Source organism: Ovis canadensis, chromosome 7, assembly GCF_042477335.2.
Source record: "Ovis canadensis isolate MfBH-ARS-UI-01 breed Bighorn chromosome 7, ARS-UI_OviCan_v2, whole genome shotgun sequence".
NCBI classification, from domain to species: domain Eukaryota; kingdom Metazoa; phylum Chordata; class Mammalia; order Artiodactyla; family Bovidae; genus Ovis; species Ovis canadensis.
The window spans coordinates 48,612,365-48,633,895 of NC_091251.1; the positions used below are offsets into that span (position 1 = coordinate 48,612,365).

Here is a 21,531-nt window from a genome sequence, read left to right on the forward strand (position 1 = left end):
CCAGCCAGGCAAAGTATGAATGGCTTGAGGATACTCAGGACTAGAAGATATACTTCAAGCTAGAGTCTGAAGTGGGGGCAGTCTTGTGGAACTGAGCCCCTTAGCCTGTATGATGTCATTAACTCCAAGCAGTTAGTGTCAGAATTGAATTGCATTTTAAGACATTCATTTGATGAAAGAGAACTGAATCAGAAAGTAACCATCAACCAACTGAAACTAATGTACATTTATATAACACTCCAACAAAATCAGAATACACATTCTTTCCAAGTGCACATGGAACCAAGACAGATGTGTCATATCCTAGGTCACAAAATAAACCTCAACAAAGTTAAATAAAATCACATACAGAATATTAATGAAATTAAGCTAAAAATCAATGGCAGCAAGATAATAGAAAACTCTTACAAACATTTGGAAATTAAACAAAAATACCAAAGCTGGGTGATTGATTGTGGTAAGTAAAATTTTATAGGAATAATGCCATGCCCATTCATTTCTGTGTTGCCTACGGCTGTTTTTGTACTACTAGAGCAGATTTAAGTAACTACAACTGAGTATAGACTCAGGTCTTATCATATTTACTACTTGGACTTTTTAAAAAAAAAGTTTGACAAAGACTATTCTAAATAATCCACAGATTAAAGAAAAAGTCTTTAGGTAAATTAGAAAATATTTTACTTGAATAAAAATTAAAACACAACAAAATTTGGTGGGATGTAGCTAAAGCCCTGGTTGGAGGGAAAATTAAAACATTAAAAACTTGTATAACAGGACTTATCATTATAGACTCTACAAACATTAAAAAGTATAAAAGATCAATACTGCACACATAACCTGGACAACAATGGACCAATTTCTCAAAAACTGCAAACCTAACAATTCACCCAAGACGAAAGGAAAAGTCTGAATTGTCCTGTTAAAAAAACTGAACCCATAATTCAAAACCTTCCCACAAAAGAATACAGAGATTTTTCCACTGCCAAATTCTATCAAATGTTAAAAAAAAAAAGATCTATACAATCTCTTCCAGAAATAGAAGGGTAAGAAATATATCCCAATTCATTTTATGAAGACAGCATTAGCCTGATATGAAAACAGTCATAAAGCTGGAGAAGAAAATAGTAATGCCTAGTGTGGAAACTATAAAAATGATTAAAAAAAAAACAAACAATAAAAGACAATGCAAGAAAAACCAATCTTCCCCATGAACATCTATCAGTTCAGTTCAGTTACTCGTGTTCGACTCTTTGCGACCCCATGAACCACAGCATGCCAGGCCTCCCTGTCCATATACATAGACACAAAAATTCTCAATAAAATATTAGTAAATTAAATCCAGAAATACATAATAAGCATTACACTTCAGCGACATGGTTTACTCTGGGGAAGTAAGATTTGTTTAATATTCAAAAATCAATTCATAAAATTAATTAGATTAACAGTCTAAAACAGAAAACAACATAATTATTATTTAATGCAGGAGAAGCATCTGACAAAATTCAAGTCACATGATATAAACTCTTAGTAAACTACGAGTAGAATGGAATTTTCTCAACCTGAAAAAGGACATTAAAAAAAAGCTGCTCAAATTGATCAATATATTTAACAATATTCCAACTGAAATTCAAGGAAAAGCCATTACATAGACATGCTGATTCTAAAATTTATGTGGAAAGGTAGATCAGTCCTGGGTGTTCTTTGGAAGGAATGATGCTAAAGCTGAAACTCCAGTACTTTGGCCACCTCATGCGAAGAGTTGACTCACTGGAAAAGACTCTGATGCTGGGAGGAATTGGGGGCAGGAGGAGAAGGGGGCGACAGAGGATGAGATGGCTGGATGGCATCACTGACTCGAGGGACATGGGTTTGGGTGAACTCCGGGAGTTGGTGATGGACAGGGAGGCCTGGTGTGCTGCAATCCATGGGGTCGCAAAGAGTCGGACACGACTGAGCAACTGAACTGAACTGAAAGGAACTAAAATATCTAAAATAGTTTTGAAAAACAGTAATAAAGTTGGAGGAATCACAGCACATGAATTTAAGACTTAATACTATATAGTTACAATAATCAAGCCAGTGTGCTATCAGCAAAGGGACAGTCATATCACAAATAAATGAAATACAATAGAGTGCAAAAACAGATGTACACAAATAGTTCAATTAAATTTTCAGCTTTTTAAAAATGCAAGTATAATCCACATACTGTATTTTAAAGTATACAATTCAGTGGTTTGTAGTATATTCACAAAGTTGTGTATTCATCACCACTATCCAATTCCAGAACATTTTCACCAACCCCAAAAGAAACTTCATAATTATTAGCTGTCACTCTACTCATTCCTTTCCCTGGTCCCTGGCAACCGCTAATCTATCTTCTGTCTCTATAGCTTTGCCTATTCTAAGCCAAGTGATATTTGACAAAGACGGAAAGGCCACTCGACACAGATAAGACAGAATTTCCAACAAAGTGTTGGAACAGTTGTAAGCTGTATGGAAAAAACCTCAATCTGAAACCTCAAACCTTACATATAAAACTTAACTCAAAATGTATCACAGATCTAAATGTAAAATACAAAACATTTAAAAATAAACTTTGTGCAAAAGGTTTTGGACATGATATCTAAATCACATTTCATAAAAGAAAAAAAACCTGATAAATTGAACTTTACTAAAACTGAAAACTTATACTCTGTGAAAGACATTGTTAAGAAAATGAAAAGACAAGCTACATACTGGAAGAAAATGTGTGCAAATCATAATATCCAACCACGGGCTTGTATCCAAACACATACAGAACACTTAAAATACAACTGTAAGAAAACAAATGACCCAATTTAAAATGAAGCAAAAAATAGACACTTCACCAAAGAGGTTATATTGACTGGAAATAAATACATGATAAGATGTTTGACATCACTGGCCAGTCTCCAAAAGTTACATACTGTATGATTATATTTATATGACAATTTCAAAAAAATAAAAGTAGATTGACAAAGAACAGATCAGTGGTTGCCAAGAGTTAGAGGTAGGATGAAGGTATGATTATAAAAGAATATTATGAGTGGAATATTACTCAGCCATTGAAAAGAATGAAATAATGCCTTTGCTGCAACATGGATAGACTTAAAGACTGTCATACTGAGTGAAGTCAGAGAGAAGGTTAAATATCATATGACATCCCTTATATGTGGCCATCTAAAAAATGACACGAAGTTACTTACAGAACAGAAACAGACTCACAAACTTAGAGAATTAATTTATGGTTGCTGGGGGAAGGCAGAGTTAAGGTGTTTGGGATGGACATGTACACACTGCTATATTTAAAATGCATAAAACCAACAAGGACCTACTGTATAGTACATGGAACTCTGCTCAATGTTATGTGGCAGCCTGGATGGGAAGGGAGCTGTGACCTATGGACTGTAGCCCTCCAGGCTCCTCTGTCCATGGAATTCTCAAGGCAAGAATAATGGAGCGGGTTGTCATTTCCTACTTGAAGGGATCTTCCTAATCCAGGAATTAAACCCTCATCTCTGACCTCTCCTGCACTGGCAGGTAGATTCTTCACCACTGTGCCACCTGGGAAGCCCCCAGTATCCTGGGTGGAGTCCTTCAAGAGACTGGTATAAAGCTAAAAAATATACCTGTTCCAACTAGAAATTGAACCCTAAGGGAAAAGCCCAGAATCCTATAAGCTATCAAGGTATATAGTATACCTTGGTATACTTTAGAAGCAGTATAGTATGGCTTCTAAAATGGCTCATAATAATCCCTATCTCATACTATTGCCCCTTCCCCTTGAGTGTAGATGAATCCAGTGACCTGCCTGTAATGAATAGAATGCAGCACAAATGACAGGATGCTCTTCCCATCTAGATGTCACCAAGTGACATCTACCTTGCTTATTATCTCTCTATAGCTCTTCCTACTTGCTCTGATGAGGAAAGCTGTCATGGTGCCTCAAGGAAAGACCCATATACTAGGACAACCTCTGCTAACATATGATTCCATTTATAAAGGGTACCTGAGCCCTCAGTCCAACCACCCACAAGGAATGGAATCATGCCAACTACTGGAGTAAGCTTGGAAATAGAACCTTCCCCAGTCTCACTCCAGTACTCTTGCCTGGAAAATCCCATGGATGGAGGAGCCTGGTAGGCTGCAGTCCATGGGGTCGCGAAGAGTCGGACAGGACTAAGCGACTTCACTTTCACTTTTCACTTTCATGTATTGGAGAAGGAAATGGCAACCCACTCCAGTATTCTTGCCTGGAGAATCCCAGGGACAGGGGAGCCTAGTGGGCTGCCGTCTATGGGGTCGCACAGAGTCGGACACGACTGAAGCAACTTAGCAGCGGCAGCAGCAGTTGAGCCTTGAGATGACTAAAGCCTACCTTAATAGTAGTAGCCTGTGGTTGATCTTGAAACAGAATAGTCAGCTGAGTAACACACAAAACCCTTACCCACAGACATTCTGAAATAATAAATGTTGCTGTTTTAAAACACTAAGTTTGAGGTAATTTGTTATGCAGCCATAGATAACTAATGCTATCTACGTATATCAATGTATATGTATATCAATGTATATCAATGTTATAAGACAATAGTTTCTCAAAGTTGTACACAACCCACAGGTTCTTTTTGATTCCATATCACAGATTATATCTGAGAAAATTAATGTAATTTGGCTGCAGCATCGATGCTGTCAAATAATTGTGGTTCATTTTTTAAGTAACACTAATAGACTTAAAATAATCTGGGTGAGGGAAAATGAGATACTGCAAGAGAGAAATGAAATAATTCCTTCTTGGCAATACTCTCAAAGACTTAAAATAACAAGTAAATAGCATGCTAATGAATTCAGACAATGATGCTAAATCTGGAGGTGTTGCCAAAACAGAACCAAAGATGATCAAAATATGAACAGAACATACTAAGTGGAGATGCAACTTGTAAAAGACCATGTGGTGAAAAATTATTTGAAACATTTGCTTGGTAGAAGAAGATTAAGAAGAAAAATAGCCAACAAATTAATAAGTAAATATTGACAATCCCCTAGATTACAAACTCTGTGATGATGAAGATCATATTATAGTCACTAAATCCTCTGCCATAATCAAAGATTATGAAGTTTGCAGTTAATCAATAGATATTTGGTAAAGTAATTTAGTTAACCAGCTGAAAAAGAGACATTAAACTGCATGTAATTAAAAAAGTCACACAGGCTCACATATAGAGTTACAACAGATGAGAGGAAAAATGAGAACTAAAAGGAGAATGGAAATCAGAAGGATAGGACACATAGGCAGGTGGATGAAAAGTGTACAAGAATTCTAAAACCATAAACCGGATCAAACCACACTTAATGACCAGAAGTCCCTACAAGAGTATTATCTGAGAAATTAACATAACACTGCAGTTATTGTCTTTTAGCTTCAGTGAGTGCTAAATCGCTTCAATCCTGTCCAACTCTTTGTGCCCCTATGGACTGCAGCCTGCTAGGCTCCCTTGTCCAAGGATTAAAAGTCATAATATATGGTATATGTAAAAGTGCTTATTCATCCCAGTGCCTGCTACACTGACTATACCCAATAAATGGTAACATTACTTATTATTATATATCATTTTGCATGCTTCTTAACCAACAGAAGAAGAAATAATCACAATCACAAACATAATGCTGTCCAAAACAGTCCCTGAATTGCTTGAATGTTGATGAAAGGAAATAATCATGGAAGACTAGAATTTAAACCTAGTATGCAACTACTACTTATCAAATTGATATGAAAATGTTTTTTTCAGCAAGAGAAATTATTACTCTACAACTATGATTCAAATTAAATTATAGCATTTGATTTGTTATAATTTTGCTCTTAGAGTTAACAAAAATTGGTTGACTAAAAAGGAAATAAAACTATTTCTAGGATGGAAAAAGTATATATTCATTCCCAAATGTGTTTTGACTTGAAGCAAATTTTGAGTACGCACCTACTTAAAAAAAGAAAGCATTGTCATAGTGAATATAAAAAAAGAACTTACTTAAATATAAAAAGTAAAGACTCATACACTGCTAGTAGAAATGTACTTTGGAAAATGGTTCTTTATTACAAAGTAAAGCTGGAAATATGCACAAACTATGACCCAGCAACACTTTTCCTATGTATACATCCTAAAAACACTCTTTTCTCACATGTACCAGGAACTGTGTACAAGAATTTTCAATCACATTGTCCATAAATACCAAAACCTGGAAACAACCCAAATGTCTAGCAAGAGAAGAATGGATAAATTATACTCATACAGTAAAAAATTGTAGTAGCTTCCTACTGCTGACATAACAAATCACCATAAACTCAGCAGCAAAACAACACAAATTTACAGTCTTACAGTTTTGGAGATCAGAAGTCCAGACTTCCCCTGGGGCTAAAATCAAGGGGTCAGCAAGGCTATGCTCCTTCTAGAGTATCTAGAGGAGATTCCTTTTCCTTGCCCTTTCCAACTTCAGGAAGTTGTCTTCATTCTTAGGTTCATGGCCTCATCCACCATCTTCAAAACTAGAGTGGTTTGGTCAGCATCTTCAAAACTCTCTGACCCGTGCTTCCATCATCACATCTCTTTATTTCCCTCTGACAAAATATATATGCCTTTTTGTAGGCCCCTTGTGAGTACACTAAGCCCAAGCGGATAATGAAGAATAATCTTCCCATCTCAGAGCTTTAATTTAATGATACCTATAAAGTTCATTCCACCTATAAGGTAACATATTCAGAAGTTTCAGGGATTAGGAAGTGAATATCTTTCGAATAATACCATTATTGGAAGAATATACTAAAATGAAGAAGCTACTGCTACTCTAAACTACATGAAAAAACTCAAGTGTTGTTTGTTGTTTAGTTGCTAAGGTGTAACAGACTCTTTTGCGACCCTGTGGACTGTAGTCCACCAGAATCCTCTGTCCATGGGATTCTCCAGGCAAGAACACTGGAGTGGGTTGCCATTTCCTTCTCCAGGGGATCTTTCTGACCCAGGGATCAAACCGATGTCTTCTACATTGGCAGGCAGATTCTCTACCCTGAGCCACTAGGTAAGACAATAGATATTGAAAAAAATCAAGCAATACAAAAGTATACATACAATGTAAGTCCTTCCACATAAAGTTCAAAAATAAGCAAAACTAAACTATGATAAATAGGGGTGCAAATATAGGTAGTAAGTCTATAAAGAATAAAACAAGAAAATGATTTTTCATAAAAAGTGTAAGAATGAATTCCTTTGGAGTGAGAAAAGGGCTTCCCTGGTAGCTCAGTCGGTAAAGAATCTGCCTGCAGTGCAGGAGACACATGTTTGATCCCTGGATCGGGAAGATTCACTAGAGAAGGAAATAGCAAACCACTCCAGTATTCTTGCCTGGAAAATCCCATGGACAGAGGAGCCTGGCAGGCTATAGTCCATGAGATCAAGAGTTGGACACGACAGTGACTAAACCACCACAAGAAAAGGGGGATGAGATAAAGAAAGGGCTTCTAATATACTGGCAATGTTCTATTTCTTGCCCACTTGGCTTTCCTCTTTAAATTGTACACACACGTTTTACATACCCTATGATTAGGGCTTCCCCGGGGGCTCAAACAGTAAAGAGTCTGCCTGCAATGCTGGAGACCTGGGTTCAATCCCTGGGTCCGGACATCCCCTGCAGAAGGAAATGGCAACCACTCTGGTATTCCTGCCTGGAAAATTCTATAGAAGGAGGAGCCTGGCGGGCTACAGTCCATGGGGTGGGAAGGAGTCGGACACGACTGAGTAACTAATGACTCTTAAAAAGAATAGTAACAAATAACAGTAATATAAACCAGAGAAGGGAGAGCCAGACACAATCTAGATTAGGCAACAATCACCTAGCAGTGGGACAGCAAGAGACTGCCCCATCTGTATACTGGTGACAAGTCAGGTAACCTGTGAGTTGGGCATGAGGCTGAAATCCAGGTTCAGAGTAAAGAACAGGCTTACAAGCAACTGCAAAATCATGTGTCTTCTAAGACACTTTACAAAGTCTTCCTACAAAACTATAAATTTCTTGAGGTCAAGAGCAGAATTCGTCTCATCTTTGTATTCTCAGTACCTAGTATAATACCTACCACAGAATAATCATTGAATAAATAATGAATGGAAGAATGAATGAAATGTCTTTTACCACCTAGACAGTTGAATGAAAAGAAGTAGTCCTCAAGTAAATAAGTGAGAGTGGACTTTTGAATTTAATGTATGTGCCAAGTTGCTTCAGTCGTGTCCAACTCTGTGTGACTCCATGGGCTGTAACCTGCCAGGCTCCTCTGTCCATGGGTATACTGGCAAGAACACTGGTGGGGGTTGCCATTCCCTCCTCCAAGGAATCTTCCTGACCCAGGAATTGAACCTGCATCTCTTATGTCTCCTGCATTAGCAGGTGGATTCTTTACCACTAGCGTCACCTGGGAAGCCCAATTTAACATACTGTCATTCAATAATTCTTACAAACACATAGAAGAGTACAAAAGAAGTATAAATGCATAGTTTTGCCCTCAATGAGATTACAATCAAAGGAAGAAGTTAAACAATTGTTTCCAAATTATTTTTTGAAGTAGAACACATAATATAAAACCAGAAATTAATAGTATTAATAATTTTCTGGATTAAAAAGGCAAAATATATGTTAATCAAAATCAAACTGCAAGGGCCGACACATATGATAAGCTGGAACTAGGGAGATTGACATGGGCTAAGATAATCATACTAGGTTTCTTAGAGGAGCTAAATAGAATTTATAGTGGGTTGGTGATTGCAAAATAGCCCCAAATTCTCCCATTACTGTATACACATGCCTTAACAATGTGACCTTGCTCCATCTGCCATTGAAAGGTAGAGTTTCTTCACCATTCTGGAAACTAGGGTTGGCCCTATGACTTGCTTTGGTCAATGGGACATCAACAAATACGACCCAGAAGGTTGAAAAGCACTTATGCACTAGACTTCCCCCTCTTTGTCTGGTTTTGGGACCAAGATAATGAAGAAACCCAAGCTAGGTGATTGCTTCACACAGACGAGAGCAAATGAGCCCAAACAAGACCAAAAGAACCATTCAGCTGAACCCAGTCAAACTGGCAACCCACAGGATAGTTTATGAATTATTATTTTGGACCCTGAGCTTTGGGGTGGTTTGTTTAATGACAAAAACTAAGTGAGGTGTAAGCAAAGGAGCAGAAAAGAAAAGGAGCAAAGCATACAAGTACAGGAGAAAACGAATGCATACATGAGCCTAAATGGAAAAGAGCTCTGATCACAGTGAGAGAACACATAAACCTGAAAGTAAACTGAGTTCAGATGGTAAAACTCAGGCTAGGAAGAGATCGGACTTCATTCAACTTAAACAGAGAAGCAAGAGCCATCGAGGACTTCAGAGCAGGGGAGGATATAACGCAAGAGCAAAGGATGTCCAGTTTCAACTACTATTACCTAGACAGGCTGAGCAAAAAATTCTCCTACATTTGCAGGAAGCTAAACAGATAACAGCATGGTTCTATAACTGCCATATACAGCTTATGTAAGATTCTGTTCTTTAATAGAAAAACAGGAAAATTATTTTTACCTACAATTTTGATTTCAATGAGAACAGTCCTAGAATTAATCATCAGAAGAGCTTATGACGTGTCTAAAGAGTAAGGAAAATATTTCTGAAACTATGTTTGGGCATAACGATAATATAGATTTCTAATGACAGCATAACTTTGAAATATGATTCCTCTTTGTTTGAGATTTCATATACCCCCCAGACCACTTTAGCTTCTGACCACCACAGTTAACAGGGACCAGATTTAGCCTCCCATCTTAAATGGGAAAAATAGACAAAATAAATGAAACAAAGGATTTTAGACACTAGGCAATAGGCAGCACAGAATAAGGATCCACAAAAGAAAATAAGTGAGGTCATCCTTGAGATTGCCCCTAGCTTATCGCCTGAGTTTTCAGGCTGCAGCATAGGAATGAGGAACCCAAATGGAACTAAGCAGTCTCACTGAGTTGAAGAGACAGAATTAAGAGTTTTGAGAAGGCCAAGGCAAGGCAGAACACTGAAGAGAGCTGCACAAAGATATGCCTCTTGATATCTAGAGGCAATTCCTCTTGAAACTTTGGCTGAGTACTTATGAATGCATATGTGTAACAAAGCAAAGAACAACTAGAAAGGCGCAGGCAGAGCAATCCCTAATGATCACACAGGTCTGTGAATAGTTTGTATAGTCACAGAGTGGAAAAAAAATTTTTTTTTAATCTTTAAAAACATCCAGGGCCATGAATGCATCTAACTATTTTCAAATAACTGTATCCCAGAACAAATTCCCATACATTTACAAAAATTAAAAAATAAATTCAGCACACAACAGTGTAAAATCATAATGTCTGGCATCCAAAGAGAAATTACCAGGGATACAAACAAGGAGAAATAACAATCAATAAAAACAGACTCAGAAATGGTGCAGATGATAAAATGGTGGACAAGAACTTTAAAACAGCTAATACAAATATATTCAAGAAAATAGAGAAAAGCATTAAGCATGAGGAGAGAAATGGGGAGTTTTTTTTAAAGTGAACTTATAGACATGAGAAGTATACATCTGAGATTTTTTAAAAATATACTGGCGGATAGGATTAATACCAGTTTAACCACTGTGAAAGAAAGGATTAGTGAAGCTGAAGATAAAGAAAAATGAAACATCCAAAATTAAATATACATAGAAAAAGACAGAAACTAAACAGGGCATCAATGTACAAAAGGATAACATCAAAAAGCCTTACATACATATAACTGGAATCCCTCAAAGAGAGAATAGTGAGGTTGTTTATACTTTTATTTTGGTGTCAGTTATTGTAGAGAATCCCATGGATGGAGGAGCCTCGTAGGCTATAGTCCATGGGGTCGCGAAGAGTTGGACACAACTGAGGGACTTCACTTTCACTTTTCACTTTCATGCTTTGGAGAAGGAAATGGCAACCCACCCCAGTATTCTTGCCTGGAGAATCCCAGGGACAGAGGAGACTGTTGGGCTGCCATCTATGGGGTCGCACAGAGTCAGACACTACTGATGCGACTTAGCAGCAGCAGCAGCATTGTAGCCATGTTATCGTATATGAAGTTTCTCTCCACTTTCAGTAAATATTTTAATTTCTGGATACATTTATTGGGCCCAAAGAGATTACAAGCTAAAAAAAAAAAAAAACCTGAAGAAAAAAATGTCTGAAATTTTTCCAAATTTGAGGGAAACTATCAACACACTAAACAAATCTTATTATTACAGTTAAAAACCTAACACTTTCAAGATAAAACTAAAGTGTAGACACAAATATACAAAGACTACACACGAGCTAAGCTTTTCAAAGTATCTAATAATACTAACATAAACAACAGAAGTTAATGTCAAGAATAGGATAAACCCCATGAGATTTTTTTTAACGCTGTAGGTTTTAGTAAAAGCCTCTCTAAAGGGTTGGTAAATAGAAATGAAGATGAATAACCCTATTTGCTAATAGCAAAAGAGAAAGAAAATTTGGTCACCATTCACACTTCAACTGTTCCTTCTAAACTTCCACAAGAGATAAATTATACTTCCAGCAATATGGACTCTCCCTGGGCTCATACATTCAAGAAAGCAAAATATCTATTAAAAGTAAAGAGACTTTACAAGTCAGTTATGGTTACAATTACCTACAACAGAATAAAAGTGTAAACAACCCAGTTCTCTTCTCCCTGGCTACTGATACTAACAACACATGAACAAATTCTTGCCTTATAGGAAGTAGAGTGTAACTTACATAACCAGATTGTAAGGAAAACACTCAACAAGACCATTCCTTGGGTAAAATCTACTGTAACCAGACCAACCAAACAATGCATTGTCTATGATCCTCCCACTAGGGAAAAAAAAAATCAATAAAGAACCTTTTCTGTAGTGATCTCCATTACAATTAAATTTAAAGTATACTAACTTCTTTTTAAAAATAGCAAAAAAACCCACAATAACCTTTTCTGTAGTGATCTTCATTATAATTAAAGTATATTAACTTTTTAAAAATAGCAAAACTATATATGTATATATATGTGTGTATGTGTGTGTGTACTGAGGCAGAGAGGTTAATCTAAGGTCCTATGACATGTTCTCACAGAGATTAGAAAGGATTCAGATCTCATCTTGATGCAAAATTAACAGTTTCATTTGTTTAGTAAGCACTGAAGTTTGTGGCTATACTAACCTTATTTTATAAACTAAAAATTAGGAGCCAGCATATGATAAGGGATATTTTTTCTGATTTACAAATGAATTTATATATTTTAAAACTTACAAAGATATTCAAACTATATCCTAGTTACTTGTACATTTAATAACTCAGCTATAAGCTTCTTGACTCTGGTTACAGAGAGACTCTATCTACCTGTAAGACCTCTTTCTTGTAACCATACACACTCTCCTACTGAAAAGTGCCTACTCCTAACTTCTGATGTGCAAAGAGTGTGAAACATAACATAGGAATTCTGTCAGTACTTAAGCAATCGAGACCTGGGAAAACCAAAAGCTGAAACCCACACTGGAGGGAGAGGGTGGCCTCTTCAGGGCAAAAGTTTTCAAAGTGTTCTGGTGTCCGGAAAGGATTGGTCCAAAGCTGTTTCAGAAGTTGTATGAACATTTAATTTGTATTAAATATCTTCATTTTTAAAACATTTATTTTAAATCATTTAACTGCTCATAGGTATAAAATATCCACTAACCTCTGCAACTGGTAGACTATGCAGAATAAACTGTGGTTGATAAAACAGAAGACTTTCCTGAGCTACTTCCCAGACTGTAGGTCTGTCAGTTAATACGTTTATGTGGCAGTCTACATTCTCCCTTCACGATTCTTGGAACACTTGTAATTCCCTGTTCTACGATTGTCTCTTCCAACTGTACTGCAAATTCTAAAAGTGAGATAATTTCGGTTTTATTCCGTGATAAATCTCTAACCCCTACCACAGAAACATAGGAGATATTTAACAAGTATTTAAATATTGCTGAGAGAAATATCAATAACCTCAGATATGCAGATGACACCGCCCTAATGGCAGAAAGTGAAGAAGCAGTAAAGAGCCTCTTGATGAAAGAGAAAGAGGAGAGTGAAAAAGCTGTCTTAAAACTCAACATTCAGAAAACTAAGATCATGGCATCCAGTCCCATCATTTCATGACAAATAGATGGGGAAACAATGGAAACAGTGAAAGACTTAACTTTCTTGGGCTCCAAAATCACTGCAGGTAGTAATTGCAACCATGACATTAAAAGACACTTGCTTCTTGGAAGAAAACCTATGACAAACCTAGACAGCGTATTAAAAAGCAGAGACATGACTTTGCTGACAAAGGTCCACCTAGTCAAAGCTATGGTTTTTCCAGTAGTCATGTATGGATGTGAGAGTTGGACCATAAAGAAAGCTGAGCACCGAAGAATTGATGCTTTTGAGACTGTGGTGTTGGAGAGGACTCTTGAGAGTCCCTTGGACTGCAAGGAGATCCAATCAGTTCATCCTAAAGGAAATCAGTACTGAATATTCACTGGAAGGACTGATGCTGAAGCTGAAACTCCAATACTTTGGCCACCTGATGCAAAGAACTGACTCATTGGAAAAGACTCTGATGCTGGGAAAGATTGAAGGTGGGAGGAGAAGGGGACAACAGAGGGCAAGATGGTTGGATGGCATCACTGACTCGATGGACATGACTTTGAGTGAGCTCCTGGAGCTGGTGATGGACAGGAAAGCCTAGCATGCTGCAGTCCATGGTGGTGCAAAGAGTTGGACACAAGTTGAGTGACTGAACTGAACTGGAGAGATACTGAAGATCAGAGAGGCTAAATTAAGGTGGTAGCAGTAGAAATGAAAGGGAGAGGGTTTGTGCAGGTTGAATCGGGGAAAAAAAAAAATTAATGAGATTTTTGAAACTGGGTGATTGAATAAATAGTGCCACCTTCATCTATATAATTAAAGAAGTTAAAACAGAGCTGACTTCGGTCTTGGACGGGTTGAATATTTTAAGTGCTACACAAGTCCAGCAGAAATGAAGTCCTAATCTAGCTTACTATTTACCATACAATGTAGCTTCCAGATGATGTTTTCAAATCAAATTTCATGAGAAGCAAGGCTCATATTTTTCTCTTTATTCACTTCCCCCTCTATTTTCCTCCTCTCATCTCTGCATTAGCCATTGAAAAATACTGATAAAACTTTTTCTGAGAAATTTTAGAAAATGAGGTACCTAGCAGATCAAGGAAAAAAGTTGCGGGCAGGGCTTTCCAAAATTAATCCATAACACACAACACACATGGAAAACTAAATATTAGACCAATATTAGCAAAATACAGTATTTAGATGATCACATGGCTCAAATAAGATCAGAGAAACAATGCAAAATCATTTTTTTAAAAAGGCAATTATATGGAACTTCAGAAAGATAAAAAAATTAAAGTTTAAAAATGATGATAAAAGCATTTCAGTAAAAACAGATATAATGGCAAATAAGTTTTCTAACACAAACATTAAAAAATACTGATTTTTATTTTCAATAGATACAAATTCTCTAAAATAAATATCTAACATATACATGTATATATGTATTATATATAATAATGATTCTTAAACATGGTTAGGTTAAATCTTGACGGCTTAACAAAGGGAGCTACAAAGCTATTACCTCCCATTTGTCAGAAGACACTAAAACAACAACAACAAAAATAGAAGACACTACAACAACCCAGTACTTCTTTTTTCTTTTTTAACTTTTACTGGCGTATAGTTAGATTCCATCCTGGGATCGGGAAGAGCCCCGGGAGAAGGAAATGTCAACCCACTCCAGTATTCTTGCCTGGGAAATTCCATGAACGAAGAAGCCTGGCAAGCTATAGTCCTTGCAGTTGCGAAGAGTCGGACACAACTGAGCGACTAAACAACAACATAGCTGATTTGCAATGTTGCCCTAATTTCAGGTGTACAGCAAAGTGACTCAATTATACATATATCCACTTTTTAGAATCTTTTCCCATGTAGGAAATTACAGACTATTGAGGTTCTTTTCAAAGAACACTTAATTTTTTACCTTGGGAAGATCTACTCTAACTGAAGTGAAATTCAATAGCTTAATACAATAAAAAGCAGCTACCAACATTCCAAACACCAAGGATCTTATATACAAATGTTAAAGAAAAAAAAATCACAGAAAAAATCCAAATGCTAACAAAACTTGACAAGTATTATGACTCAATTAATACTAAGAACACATAAAATATTAACCACACAGACAAGACTCATTATGCTTAACTTAGTCATATACCATAAATGAAAATATACCAAGAAGTCTGCTTAAAAATCACTTGTTTAAAAGAAATTTTCTGAAAAAACTGACATTGATATTATGTAAAAAAATATAATTTCAATCTATATTTTAAACTTACAACCAAGGATCACAAGATATTGAGGAAACTTGTGAGCGGTTATATGTGTTGTAAATATGCTCAAAATTCAGCTCTAAAATCCCAAACTTTTTTCCTGAAAGGCTCTTTTATCAAATATGGAAATATATTTAACCTAAAAGTGCTGAGTATTTACAGCACAAAAGCTATAAAAGAAAAAAAAAGTATTTTCAACCCAAAGATTCTATTCACTGAAGCCTGTGGGGGAAAATCTACCACCATCAGAACTATTATTTACAATATACTGAATAATAACAACAACAACAAAATGACAATGAAGTAAAACAGTATAAACATTTAATTTCATATTTTAAAACCTATAAATATTAAAAATGTCCTGCCATATTAAATACTAACCAAATAAACTGATATAGTTCCAGCTATATTTTGAATGTTTCTCAAAAACCTCAAAAATAGTAAAGAAAGAAACACATGACTCTAGTAATTTTGAGTAACATGCACTCAAACTGTAAAGAATGCCACATATCTATAAAAGAATTTTTCTATTAGAGTTTTTTTTTTAATGGGAAAGGAAGCAAGCTATACTGTCCATTAGTTCTCAAATGCTTTTTCATTTGCTAATCAATTCATCTGTCACTAGTTCAGTAATGCTCAAACATTTTCTCTTGTTTTACACTATTTTTTGTTTTCTCAGACAACAAACATTTATCATGAGGATTAGGAATCTGAGAGTATCTCAGTTGGGTGATTCCAGCTCACAGTATGTCCTGAATTGCAAGCAAATTATCATTACTTTAGGATACAAAACTTATATAAAGAATTGCCTGCTCCCCCCATCACCACCAAAGTTAAATTCCGTGTCATAGCATACTCAGCTCTGTAATATTTACAATGAGAAAACCACAATCTAGCACTGTCACATTTTTTTAAATGTAAAATACCCTCAAAAGTTTTTTGTATTATACTCGCTTCACTAAAGCAAATGAGCCTTAAACTCATGAAGATTTCCTGAGGCATTAAAATAATAAGTATTCAAAAGGAAGTCAAAAAAAGACACAAAAATCTGAAGTCATATAAAGTACAATAAAGAATTTCCTATTTATGTATCAACTATAGTATAAGATACACTATTCTTAGCCTCCTGCTGTTGCTGCTAAGTAGCTTCAGTCGTATCCGACTGTGCGACTCTGTGCAACCCCACAGATGGCAGTCCACCAGGCTCCCTGTCCCTGGGATTCTCCAGGCAAGAACACTGGAGTGGGTTGCCATTTCCTTCTCCTACTGAAGATCAGATTTATTTCAACTTAATATTACAAATTAATGATGCTAGGGACTTCAATTTCTTTTATGTGTCTAAAACAAAAAAAAGAAAAATCATTTGGCAACATAAAGGAAAAGTTACTACAAAAACTTTCTTTTATAACCATGCTTCAAACATCCCTTTTAGTACAGACAAAATGTATCACCTGGAAAACATAAGCTTCTAAATTAGACCCTCCTTTCAGTATGTTTTCAACTTCAAAAGAGCACAAAACATCATCCAAGTCCACACACTTGTTATCTGAAAAAATTTTTGAGTTGAGATGAATTTTTCAAGATTAGTCATATAAGTAATATTTGTCATGATTACTGCTTTATTAAAAAAAAACCAGCATTCAGCTTTAAAATAAATTGCCCATCATCCTTTCCCTGACAAATGAACGTTACTCTATTCCATTCAGCCAAAAGAAAACAGCAAATACATCTTTGCAGTCTAGCTTAGCAAATCAGTATTTAGAAATCAATGCAACTGTTATTAATGGATCAGAACCAAACACTGTAACAAAATACACTGAGTGGATCCTCCGTGTGTGTGCAGGTGCACATTCATAATATCATGATCCTCACATATGTGTTAAAAACTCAATTTTTATTTAATACCAAAGCATCTTTACATAATACATGGGTTATTATAAAATTGCCCTCTTTAATGTTCAAAAAAAGAACAATTTCCAAAGTGCAGGATGAGAAGAGTAATACCGGATTGCTGCCACCTATCAACTTTAATTCAAAGCAAAGTACAACTCAATGTCATTTATACCTCTAAGGCAACCACGACTGAAATAAGTTCACTGTGGATAAAGTATCCTGGCATCCCACTGGATTATTTACTTCTGATTTGATAGTAAGTATGTGTGGAGTCTTTTGTCCCTCCCGCAACATTCCAGGGTGTCAACACCATCTTAGTCAAAGGAAATGAGGAGCAAATCCCTCAGGTCTACCTCGCACCCTAAGTATCAGAAAGTCACGGTTTCCACGGTCGTTACTACACAACAAACAGATTCTATAGTCCCGTGCCCTCTTCTATTAGATCTGGGAAAGCGAGGTGGGAAAGAAGTGTTTAGTATATCCTGAGAATCCTCTGTGTTCAGTCCTGGTACCCGAAGCAGCATGAATACAAGTGGTATGTGGGTCACCCACAGAGAGAGAGACAGAACGAAGCTTTGTGACCCTCCCAGGTTCAGTGAAGACACCAAAAGCCTCTGGGGATACGGGGCACAACCCTCCGGGGAAACCGGGGAGAAGCAGACGGTCTCCGAGTTGGAGTGATTGAGTCTGGCACAAGCCCAGGGCGTGGGTAGCGACCGAGGAGTCTCCGGTACCCCTCCCCTCTACACCAGGGTCCGTCACTGGGAGAGGGGTGCGGCCGGAGGAAGGGGTCAGGACCGAGAGAGGGCGGGGGGCGGGGCTCCCCCAGCGGCTTCCTGCGGGGGTCGCGGGGGGTGTGTCCTACCTGGGCCGTGGCGGTCTCAGGGATTTCGGAAGGAGGGCTCGGGTCCAGCTCAGGGCCGGGACCGGCAGCGGTCAACCCTCAGCAGACGGGACGGCCGCCGCCTGCCCATCCCCCACCGCCAAGTGCGGCGGGACCGGAGCGCGGCTTCGAGGGCCGGCCGGCTGGGTAGTCCCCTCGGGTACCGTCCGCGTTTACTGGCGGCGGCGGCGGCTGCTGCTGTTACTGCGGCTGCTGCACGCCCCCAGCCGCTGTGCTTGTGCCAGCCTCTGCTCCTCCTCCTGCCCCCGCCGCCGCCGCCTGGTCCCCACCGCTCCCATCGCCGCTGCGGCGACTACTGCAGCGCCCGCTGACCCGACCCGACGTTATTCTCCCCCTTCGCAACCCAGCACAGCCTAGCCCACCTGCCCTGCCAGTGCGCACGCCCACCTCTCCGCCACAGGTGCTGATTGGAGAGCGCGTCCCAAGCCCGCCAAGTCGGTTGGCTGGTCCCATTGCCTATCACGAAAGGGGCGGAGAGTCAGGCAAAGAGCGTCTCCGCCCCCCACCGGAGAATTGCCGCTATCTTCAGGTTTGCCTGAGAGGGCGAGTTACCGGGAAAGGAGCATCACAATGGCAGCGCGCGTGCGCGCGGGAATTCTGGTCCTTGTAGTTCCAGCCGCAGCCGCAACTGCCCTCTTGTCCCGAGCAGCGAAGTAGGGCTTCTGAGACTGGTGTTTGGCGCATAGTGGCGTCGTCCTAACTCACCAGTTATCTTGGTTATAGAGACACAGTTATGACGCCAGGATTGGTCTTTTCGGAGGAAGATCGGAAATGCTTTGTCACGATACGAATTTACACACACCGAGGTGTTCGGTCGTGAAGGGCCCCGAATCTTGAGGCCCTGCCTTGCCACCTCCTCAGAACCCTCGCTGCCAGGATCTGGCAAACTGGCTCTGTCCCCAGAACAGCCTAACATGAAGCTATTCACCGGTGTGTACTGGGAACAGGCCTGAAAGTGTAAGGAAGAAAGGAGACCAAGACCGCCAGAAAGGAGTCAGCCTGGAGCCCGGCGTATCCTTACGGTTTTCAAGAACAAGATTTCGCTCCCTTTTTGGGAAACACCCCCAGTGAAGGGTTCAATGAGCAGCCCCCGTGAGGTGTCCAGTATGGGCTTCTGGGCGACACTGCGGGAGTCCCACTAAGACTTTAAAAGAAAAGCGAGAAGGGCGGAGCAACGAGGCTGTGTGGGTTAATTTGTCTTTGGTGTATCAAGCTCTTTGGTAAAGAGGAAACCTTATGATAAAACCCCTCTGCCATCCTTACCCACCAACTTACCGAAGAAAAAGCTCAAAGAGGTTAACAGCTTTCCTAGAGCTACAAAACTAATTAGTGGAAGAACCAAACTCCAGTCTGGTAAACTCCCGTGTCCGGTGCTGTAATAATCACAGTGATTCCCAGGAGCCTGAAATCCCATGGATTGAAAAGATTGTGATGAATTCTTAGCTTCATTTTACTCTAAATCTTTTTATTTCCTCGTGACCTTATGATTAAAGTTGATTAAGAATATATAATGATTAAATATGAATCCTATATTCAGTCTCATAACTATTATTGAATCTGTTTCTTGTTCAGGAAATGCCACAGCCTCTTGACATTCTTTGAAAAACAGCAGGCACTTCTGTCATGTCTAGATCCTTGGATAAAAAGCAGGACAAAATATACATTAAAGGCAATTGATGATGCAGCTCTCTTCTATTCAAACTTTAAGAAGTTGCCAAATTGTTTTCTTTCCACTGATTGAAACTACAAGTTGCTTTTTCTGTTACTTTGTCTCACAGAATATAGTTCACTTCAGGGTATTGTCAGGGCAAGTAATTTGAATTGGAAAGGATCAGTGTTTCTGTAAATGATTTTCTTTAATTTTAAAGATGTTTATAGGGGAAAACAAAGTCCAGATTCATTGAAATTATGGATAGCAGGATTTCAAATAGCTATTCTCCATTTGAAGAGAATATTTTTCACTCACTTAGCAAATATAGTGTGCCCTCTTCAAGCTACCCAGATATAATCTCTGCTATCATAGATAAGGGTTTTAGTGAATTTATTCTTAGAACTATTGTTTATTTTGAACGAGTTAGTAGATACAGCTGGGTTCTCCAAATGCTGGAATGATTATTCTTCTGATTGTTATCTTATGACCAACTCTCATTTGCAAATCCATGAAGGATAAGAGAAATAGAAAAGTCTGTGAGAAAGCAGTCCAGCAGCTGTATCTAAAGAGTTGAAGAGGAAAAAAAAAAAAAAAAGTGCAGTGCAAAGGGAAGTGCTATATGATAAATTTCTTGAGAATAAGACAACTGTATATTTCAGAGTGGAGCTTCCCAGGTGTTGCAGTGGTAAAGAATCAACCTGCCAATGCAGGAGACACAAGAGATGTGGGTTCAATCTCTGGGTCTGGAAGATCCCCTGGAGTAGGAATGGCAACCTGCTCCAGTATTCTTGCTTGGAGAATTCCATGGACTGAGGAGCCCGGCGGGCTACAGTCCAAGGTGTTGCAAGGAGCCAGACTCAACTGAGCACCAACACCATATAGCAGACTAGGAAGTATAACAATGAATATTATTATACTGAGAGTATATATTATAGTGAGAGTTAATGCCACAGATATAGGAATTCCCAAGGAAAACAGCTTCCCAGGCCTCTTTTTTTTTCCCCCTCTGGTCTTTTCCATTTGAGAATTATTGGTATGTTCCAAGAGATATTTGTTCAGTTACGATAAATGGCAAGGTAATATATTATTCAAGAGCTGGTACAAGAACTCAAGAATCTCCTTTTGAGATACATGTATCTCATATATATACTACAAAGTAAATAAATGCAGCCAGCCTCTAAGGTGGCCCCCAGTGATCACTGCCTCCTGGTATCTTTACCTTTGTATAGTCTCTCCCATACTGAACTGGGCTGCCTCATGTAACCAATAGGGTTTTTCAGAAATTGTGTAAATTCCAGGTCTAGGTCATAAAATACTTTGCAGCTTCCACTTTTTTTTTTTTGCCACTTTATTTTTTTTTATTGAAGGATTTTTGCTTTATAGAATTTTATGGTTTCTGTCATACATCAATAAGAATTAGCCATAGGGGACCCATGTCCCCTCTCACCTGAACTTCCCTTCCCTCTCCTGCCCCATCCCACTCTTCTAGATTGTCACAAAGCCCTGAGGCATATGGCAAGTTCCCATTGGCTATCTATTTTACACATGGTATTGTAAGTTTCCTTGTTACCCTCTCCATGCATC

At 38.3% G+C, this 21,531-nt stretch overlaps 1 protein-coding gene across 1 annotated transcript in view; it reads right to left on the reverse strand.

Annotated features, from left to right (window-relative positions):
• TTBK2 (tau tubulin kinase 2) overlaps positions 1-18,671 on the reverse strand; it is a 123,350-nt gene extending 104,679 nt beyond the window's left edge. The window contains exon 1 of the mRNA XM_069596071.1: positions 18,258-18,671. The gene's annotated coding sequence lies outside the window, so the exon portion shown is untranslated. The remainder of the gene's footprint in view (positions 1-18,257) is intronic.
• Positions 18,672-21,531: the final 2,860 nt, after the last annotated feature.